General features: G+C 44.2%; 1 long non-coding RNA gene across 1 annotated transcript; it reads left to right on the top strand.

The window, feature by feature from the left end:
• Window positions 1–553: 553 nt before the first annotated feature.
• On the top strand, window positions 554–9,678 carry LOC121002148. Its single transcript, XR_005779231.1, has 3 exons — window positions 554–564; window positions 4,775–4,781; window positions 9,564–9,678. It is a non-coding gene; the product is annotated as an uncharacterized LOC121002148 (long non-coding RNA).
• The last annotated feature ends 376 nt before the right edge of the window (window positions 9,679–10,054 follow it).

The following is a 10,054-nucleotide window of genomic DNA, read 5'->3' as shown; positions in this document are numbered from 1 at the left end:
TTCCACCACAGTTTTACGGGATTTTTATTTACGACATTCGATGTGCGATAAAGCTGACTGGTTACTTTTATTCTACAGGTCAGATCGAATCCGGCGATACCTTATATGTATAGTTTGTCTTGCGTTTTAATAGTGATAAAAAAATTAAATAAAAATCTGATTTATTTTTTTGTCGCCATATTTTGAGCCCTATAACTTTTTTGTAATTATGTGTACGGAGTTGGGTGGGGGCTCATTTTTTGCGGGGCAATCTGAACTTTTCAGTGAAACCATTCTGGGGTGTTTAAGACTTTTTGATCACTTTTTATTAAAAATTTTGTAGCAAATGAAGCGACCAAAAACAGGTAATCGGACATTTGGACTCTTTTTTTTCTGTTTTGCTGTTTGCCGTATGGGGAATATATTTTTATACAATGGGTGTTTTTACACATTGCGAAACCCATGATGTGTATTTTTTTAGTTCTTTTATTTTCATTTTGGGAAAAGGGGGGTGATCTGAATTTTTATGTTTTTTTTTTACACTTTTTTATAGTTCCCAGGTTACACACAGATCTCTGTAACACAGTACACAGCCCTGCTACATGCGGTTAGACACACTGCTCTATATACACAGTACACAGCTCTGCTACATGCAGGTTTTACACATACAGCTCTGCTACACAGTACACAGCTCTGCTACATGCAGGTTACACATACAGCTCTGCTACACAGTACACAGCTCTGCTACATGCAGGCTACCCCTACAGATCTGCTACACAGTACACAGCACTGCTACATGCAGGTTACACATACAGCTCTGCTACATGCAGGTTACACATACAGCTCTGCTACACAGTACACAGCTCTGCTACATGCAGGATACACATACAGCTCTGCTACATGCAGGTTACACATACAGCTCTGCTACACAGTACACAGCTCAGCTACATGCAGGGTACACATACAGCTCTGCTACACAGTACACAGCTCTGCTACATGCAAGTTACACATACAGCTCTGCTACACAGTACACAGCACTGCTACATGCAGGTTACACATACAGCTCTGCTACACAGTACACAGCCCTGCTACATGCAGGTTACACATACAGCTCTGCTACACAGTACACAGCCCAGCTACATGCAGGGTACACATACAGCTCTGCTACACAGTACACAGCTCTGCTACATGCAAGTTACACATACAGCTCTGCTACACAGTACACAGCACTGCTAAATGCAGGTTACACATGCAGCTCTGCTACACAGTACACAGCTCTGCTACATGCAAGTTACACATACAGCTCTGCTAAACAGTACACAGCACTGCTACATGCAGGTTATACATACAGCTCTGCTACACAGTACATAGCTCTGCTACATGCAGGTTACACAAACAGCTCTGCTACATGCAGGTTACACATACAGCTCTGCTACACAGTACACAACTCTGCTACATGCAGGGTACACATACAGCTTTGCTACATGCAGGTTACACATACAGCTCTGCTACACAGTACACAGCACTGCTACATGCAGGTTACACATACAGCTCTGCTACATGCAGGTTACACATTCAGCTCTGCTACATGCAGGTTACACATAAAGCTCTGCTACATGCAAGTTACACATACAGCTCTGCTACACAGTACACATCTCTGCTACATGCAGGTTACACATACAGCTCTGCTACACAGTACACAGCTCTGCTACATGCAGGTTACACATACAGCTCTGCTACATGCAGGTTACACATACAGCTTTGCTACACAGTACACAGCTCTGCTACATGCAGGCTACACATACAGCTCTGCTACATGCAGGTTACACATACAGCTCTGCTACACAGTACACAGCACTGCTACATGCAGGTTACACATACAGCTCTGCTACATGCAGGTTACACATACAGCTCTGCTACACAGTACACAGCTCTGCTACATGCAGGTTACACATACAGCTCTGCTACATGCAGGTTACACATACAGCTCTACTACACAGTACACAGCTCTGCTACATGCAGGTTACACATACAGCTCTGCTACACAATACACATCTCTGCTACATGCAGGTTACACATACAGCTCTGCTACACAGTACACAGCTCTGCTACATGCAGGTTACACATACAGCTCTGCTACATGCAGGTTACACATACAGTTCTGCTACACAGTACACAGCACTGCTACATGCAGGTTACACATACAGCTCTGTACATGCAGGTTACACATACAGCTCTGCTACACAGTACACAGCTCTGCTACATGCATGTTACACATACAGCTCTGCTACATGCAGGTTCCACATACAGCTCTACTACACAGTACACAGCTCTGCTACATGCAGGTTACACATACAGCTCTGCTACACAATACACATCTCTGCTACATGCAGGTTACACATACAGCTCTGCTACACAGTACACAGCTCTGCTACATGCAGGTTACACATACAGCTCTGCTACATGCAGGTTACACATATAGCTCTACTACACAGTACACAGCTCTGCTACATGCAGGTTACACATACAGCTCTGCTACACAGTACACATCTCTGCTACATGCAGGTTACACATACAGCTCTGCTACACAGTACACAACTCTACTACATGCAGGTTACACATACAGCTCTGCTACATGCAGGTTACACATACAGCTCTGCTACACAGTACACAGCTCTGCTACATGCAGGTTACACATACAGCTCTGCTACATGCAGGTTACACATACAGCTCTGCTACACAGTACACAGCACTGCTACATACAGGTTACACACACAGCTCTGCTACATGCAGGTTACATATACAGCTCTGCTACACAGTACACAGCACTGTTACATGCAGGTTATACATACAGCTCTGCTACACAGTACACAGCTCTGCTACATACAGGTTACACATACAGCTCTGCTACACAGTACACAGCACTGCTACATGCAGGTTATACATACAGCTCTGCTACACAGTACACAGCTCTGCTACATGCAGGTTACACATACAGCTCTGCTACATGCAGGTTACACATACATCTCTGCTACACAGTACACAGCTCTGCTACATGCAGGTTACACATACAGCTCTGCTACATGCAGGTTACACATACAGCTCTGCTACACAGTACATAGCTCTGCTACATTCAGGGTACACATACAGCTCTGCTACATGCAGGTTACACATACAGCTCTGCTACACAGTACACAGCTCTGCTACATGCAGGTTACACATACAGCTCTATTACACAGTACACAGCTCTGCTACATGCAAGTTACACATATAGCTCTGCTACACAGTACACAGCACTGCTACATGCAGGTTACACATACAGCTCTGCTACACAGTTCACAGCTCTGCTACATGCAGGTTACACATACAGCTCTGCTACACAGTACACCACTCTGCTACATGCAGGTTACACATACAGCTCGGCTACACAGTACACAACACTGCTACATGCAGGTTACACACACATCTCTAGTACACAGCTCTATTTGATGGCTACAGTTCTGTACACTCTACCAGCTGCTGTGCACATCTGACCCCTCCCACACACGTGACTCGTCACATGACCATGACATCATCATAGGTTCTTTGCCTCTTTAGCAGCTGGCACATATAGCTCTACTACACAGTACACAGCTCTGCTACATGCAGGTTACACATACAGCTCTGCTACACAGTACACAACTCTGCTACATGCAGGTTACACATACAGCTCTGCTACATGCAGGTTACACATACAGCTCTGCTACACAGTACACAGCTCTGCTACATGCAGGTTACACATACAGCTCTGCTACACAGTACACAACTCTGCTACATGCAGGTTACACATACAGCTCTGCTACATGCAGGTTACACATACAGCTCTGCTACACAGTACACAGCTCTGCTACATGCAGGTTACACATACAGCTCTGCTACACAGTACATAGCACTGCTACATACAGGTTACACATACAGCTCTGCTACATGCAGGTTACATATACAGCTCTGCTACACAGTACACAGCACTGTTACATGCAGGTTATACATACAGCTGTGCTACACAGTACACAGCTCTGCTACATGGAGGTTACACATACAGCTCTGCTACACAGTACACAGCACTGGTACATGCAGGTTATACATACAGCTCTGCTACACAGTACACAGCTCTGCTACATGCAGGTTACACATACAGCTCTGCTACATGCAGGTTACACATACATCTTTGCTACACAGTACACAGCTCTGCTACATGCAGGTTACACATATAGCTCTGCTACATGCAGGTTACACATACAGCTCTGCTACACAGTACATAGCTCTGCTACATTCAGGGTACACATACAGCTCTGCTACATGCAGGTTACACATACAGCTCTGCTACACAGTACACAGCTCTGCTACATGCAGGTTACACATACAGCTCTATTACACAGTACACAGCTCTGCTACATGCAAGTTACACATACAGCTCTGCTACACAGTACACAGCACTGCTACATGCAGGTTACACATACAGCTCTGTTACACAGTTCACAGCTCTGCTACATGCAGGTTACACATACAGCTCTGCTACACAGTACACAACTCTGCTACATGCAGGTTACACATACAGCTCGGCTACACAGTACACAACACTGCTACATGCAGGTTACACACACATCTCTAGTACACAGCTCTATTTGATGGCTACAGTTCTGTACACTCTACCAGCTGCTGTGCACATCTGACCCCTCCCACACACGTGACTCGTCACATGGTCATGACATCATCACAGGTCCTTTGCCTCTCCAGCAGCTAGCAGCTCTGTCAGATGAAGAGTGTGTGTAGTAGGGCATATTTTGAGTTAGGGAGGACAGAGTTTTGGCTGATGTCTGACGGAGTTTTGGCTGATGTCTGATGGAGGTTTGGCTGATGTCTGACGGAGTTTTGGCTGATGTCTGACGGAGGTTTGGCTGATGTCTGACAGAGTTTTGGCTGATGTCTGACGGAGTTTTGGCTGATGTCTGACGGAGGTTTGGCTGATGTCTTACGGAGTTTTGGCTGATGCACGACGGAGTTTTGGCTGATGGACGACGGAGTTTTGGCTGACGGAGTTTTGGCTGAGGGACGACGGAGTTTTGGCTGACGGAGTTTTGGATGAGGGACGACAGAGTTTTGGATGAGGGACGACTGAGTTTTGGATGAGGGACGACAGAGTTTTGGATGAGGGACGACGGAGTTTTGGCTGAGGGACGACGGACTTTTGGCTGAGGGACGACGGAGTTTTGGCTGAGGGACGACGGAGTTTTGGCTGAGGCACGACAGAGTTTTGGCTGAGGGACGACGGAGTTTTGGATGAGGGACGACGGAGTTTTGGCTGATGTCTGAGGTCTGATGGAGTTTTGGCTGATGTCTGAGGGAGGAGGGAGTTTTGGATGAGGGAGGACGGAGTTTTGTCTGAGGGACGACGGAGTTTTGGCTGAGGGACGACGGAGTTTTGGCTGAGGGACGACGGAGTTTTGGCTGAGGGACGACAGAGTTTTGGCTGAGGGACGACGGAGTTTTGGCTGAGGGACGACGGAGTTTTGGATGAGGGACGACGGAGTTTTAGCTGATGTCTGAGGTCTGATGGAGTTTTGGCTGATGTCTGAGGGAGGAGGGAGTTTTGGATGAGGGAGGACGGAGTTTTGTCTGAGGTCTGAAGGAGTTTTGGCTGAGGCACGACAGAGTTTTGGCTGAGGGACGACGGAGTTTTGGCTAAGGGACGACGGAGTTTTGGATGAGGGACGACGGAGTTTTGGCTGATGTCTGAGGTCTGATGGAGTTTTGGCTGATGTCTGAGGGAGGAGGGAGTTTTGTCTGAGGTCTGATGGAGTTTTGGATGAGGGAGGACAGAGTTTTGTCTAAAGTCTGAGGTAGAAGGGAGTTTTGCCTGACGGAGGATGGAGTTGTGGATGATGTCTGACGATGTCCTAATATGTATGCCGTACGCTTCCATACCTGTAGGTCATTCCGTACACTTGAAGGAAACCTACGAGAACTTGGAATTGGTTCTTCGTAAACTTAAATATAAAGACCATGGTTGGCAAGTGTGTGGGGAATTGAAGGTCTTGTGCATGCTGCTCGGGCAACAAGCTGGGTATGTGGCAGGCGCAGCACTATGAAGTGCCTTTTGCGGCATTAGAAGAGTTTTGATATCTCTGACTTTTAGTCTAACCAGTCTATTACTCTGTAATTCCTCTAGTGTCGTTCTATGGAAACAGTAGGTTTAAAGAGCACACCAAATGCTTCAAATAACTTCTTTATTAACTTCAACTTTTCTTCATATAACACTGCCGCCTCCGTAGCAGATAGGCCATGTACCAAACACATGTTGCATAAAGATTCATAAAATGGTGGTATGCATAAGATGGTGGTTCAACTGTTCAATCTTGTCATTCAACATAAAATGGTGGATATATTTCTCTCTTGATTATCTGTACTCTCACTTTAAGTTATTTAAGCACTTTATGATCTCTCTGAGAGGCATATCTGAGGTCTAACTAATAGTTCTGCTTGCTCAACTTGGTTTGCAGTATGCAATTGCTTATGATCTGGTATGAGCAGTTTGTATGCAATTTGTATGGAATCTGGTTTGTATGCTTGCAATTTGGTGGAACTGTAAGTAAACACATATATAACTTGTTCAGTATACAGTACTAATCACAATACTAACAATATGAACATTATATAACTGTTCTAAATACCTATTTTGGCCTCTTGTTCCCATAAATCTGGACTCTGACTGGAACTGTGTGTCTGTTCAGCTCCTCTCTCTGGTGAGTAGTGATTCCAGCAGCTCCTGCTAGGGGAATTCCCAGACAGGCTGTGTGTGAGGCTGGCTGTGATTGATGAAAACTCTTGCTGTGTGAGAAGCTGGTTGTGATCGGTCTAGACTTCTGCCCAGCAACAACAAATTCACACTATGCTTTCTGTTGTTTCTGCTGTGTCACTGAGCTTACCTTACATTACAAAATTAATCTTAAAGGCATATTATCTTTTTCTGATTCTGTGAACACAAAATATAAGAGTTATATGACATCCAAAACATAATGTCACAGTACATAACTCTGCTTTTGTCTTTAACACATAAACATAGGAACTGCATCAAGGCTACCAGCAGGTTTAGTTGTATACACATATAGTGGATATAAAAAGTCTACACACCCCTGTTAAAATGTCAGGTTTCTGTGATGTAAAAAAAGTGACAAAGATAAATAATTTCTTTTCTTTTAGGTAGAGGGAAGAATAAATATAAAAATAAAATAATATGGTTGCATAAGTGTGCACATCCTTAAAGTATAACTGTCATATATTTTTTTTTTTTGGAGTATTGGATTGTGGTGATTAATATCTCCTTGGTGCCCTATTTCAACTTTTCACTGTGTATGCAATTACCCCTTAATTCCACAGTTTTGTTTCCTGTAGTGCCTACTTTTACCTGTGCTTAAAATAGGGTTGCTAGGCATGATCCGTCCTCTGTTGAAGGACGGAGGACGCAGAAGCAGGCTGCGTGCAAGGTCAGATTACTGACAGCCAGGGACTGTATATAAATGATTAAAGCCAGGTCCTCCCTAGCAGCTGATAACAGTGCCTGGGCTGTATGCACTTCTCCCTGTCCCTGCGCTTGGCAGACGTTCCCTCGCTCAGCAGAGCTGGAGAAGACAGAGTCGAATCAGCGCAGACCAGGGAAGGGAGATCTGCCATCTGCTCAGTGTATAAATGAAAGCTACATGTGGTAAGAGGACCCCTTTGTGCTGCAGGAGATTAACCCTTTAGGGGGGGGGGCTCTGGTTACTGACACTTTTGGGCGGCTATTGTTACTTGCTAGTGAGGGCAGGCGGGATTAGCCTCAGGGTGAGGGCAGTGGCGGCCATCTTAACTGAATAGTGAAACTGCAGTTTTATGCAGACTGGTTGCTAAGGGCTGAATCTTATTAAATATGGGGTAAGTCAGTCTACTAGTAACTGATCCCGGAATATCATGTTATTAGTAACTACATATATGAAAATTGAAATTAGGGTCTAAGTGTGACAGTTATCCTTTAAACTAATACTTTGTTGAAGCACCTTTAGATTTTATTACAGCACTCAGTCTTTTTAGGTATGAGTCTATCAGCATGGCACATTTTGACTTGGAAAGATTTGCCCACTCTTCTTTGCAAAAACACTCCAAATCTGTCAGATTGTGAGGGCATCTCCTGTGCACAGCCCTCTTCAGATCACCCCACAGATTTTCAATCCGATTCAGGTTTGGGCTCTGGCTGGGCCATTCCAAAACTTTAATCTTCTTCTGGTGAAGCCAATCCTTGGTTATTTTGGATGCATGCTTTGGGTCATTGTCATGCTGAAACATGAAGTTCCTCTTCATGTTCAGCTTTCTAGCAGAAGCCTGAAGGTTTTGTGCTAATATTGACTGGTATTTGGAACTGTTCATAATTCCCTCTAGCTCAACTAAGGCCCCAGTTCCAGCTGAAGAAAAACAGCCCCAAAGCATGATGCTGCCATCACCATGCTTCACTGTGGGTATGGTGTTCTTTTGGTTATGTGCAGTGTTGTTTTTGCGCCAAACATATCTTTTAGAATTATGGCCAAAAAGTTCAACCTTCGTTTCATCAGACCATAACACCTTTTCCTACATGCTTTTAGGAGACTTCAGATGTTTTGGAAAAATGTAGCCTGGCTTGGATGTTTTTCTTCGTAAGAAAAGGCTTTTGTCTTGCCACTCTACCCCATAGCCCAGGCATTTGAAGAATACAGGAGATTGTTGTCACTTGTACCACACAGCCAGTACTTGACAGATATTCCTGCAGCTCCTTTAATGTTGCTGTAGGCCTCTTGGTAGCCTCCCAGACCAGTTTTCTTCTCGTCTTCTCATCAATTTTGGAGGGACGTCCAGTTCTTGGTGATGCCACTGTTGTGCCATATTTTCTCCACTTGATGATGACTGTCTTCACTGTGTTCCATGGTATATCTAATGCCTTGGAAATTCTTTTGTACCCTTCTCCTGACCTTTACCTTTTAACAATGAGATCCCTCTGATGCTTTGGAAGCTCTCTGTGGACTATGGCTTTTGCTGTGGGATGCGACTAAGAAAATTTCAGGAAAGACCAACTAGAGCAGCTGAACTTTATTTGGGGTTAATCAGAGGCACTTTAAATGATGGCAGGTGTATACTGACTCGTATTTAACATGATTTTGAATGTGATTGCTTAATTCTGAACACAGCTACATCCCCAGTTATAAGAGGGTGTGCACACTTATGCAACCACATTATTTTCTTTTTTTTTTTTCTTCCCTCCACCTAAAATATTTCAGTTTGTTTTTCAATTGAGTGGTACAGTTTATAGGTCACATTAAAGGTGGAAAAAGTTCTGAAATGACTTATCTTTGTCTCATTTTTTTACAGCACAGAAACCTGACATTTTAACAGGGGTGTGTAGACTTTTTATATCCACTGTATAAGCTATACTAGCAACCTAGGACAGGTCTTAGCTGGCCAGCTACAGGGCATACCAAACACCCTAGTTTTCTGTGTCTATGGGACAGTCGAGAGCGACAAAATCACTGGACCAAGAAGAGTTGGCAGCCGAGGGTGCTAACAGTCGGTGAAAAAAATGTCCTCCGAGAAACTTTGGTACCTTCCCATAAAGTTCTTCTACCACCTCTCCACATAAAATTGAGATTGATGAAGCAATTCGTAAAATCACTTCCAAGAGATGGAGAATGCTTCAAATACTTGGTCACCAAGTTTCCATGCCTGTCTGAGGCAAAATTTAAGGAAGGTGTGTTCGTCGGACCAGACATCAGAAGGCTTATAGTTGATCAAGAGTTTGTCAATACCATGACGGATCCTCAAAAAGAAGGGTGGATTGCATTTAAAGAAGTCTTACAGAAATTTTTAGGCAATAACAAAGATCCTCACTACGAAAAGATCGTCGGAAGAATGCTGAAAGCATTTCAAGCTTTAAGTTGCCTGATGAGTTTAAAAGTGCATTGCCTCCAATCCCACCTTGACTACTTTCCTGAAAATTTGGGAGCTGTGAGTGAGGAACAAGGTGAGCGATTCCACC

The sequence above is a fragment of the Bufo bufo genome, chromosome 5 (genome assembly GCF_905171765.1).
Source record: "Bufo bufo chromosome 5, aBufBuf1.1, whole genome shotgun sequence".
In the NCBI taxonomy this organism is placed as follows: Eukaryota; Metazoa; Chordata; class Amphibia; order Anura; family Bufonidae; genus Bufo; species Bufo bufo.
This window is presented reverse-complemented; position numbering and strand designations above follow the sequence as displayed.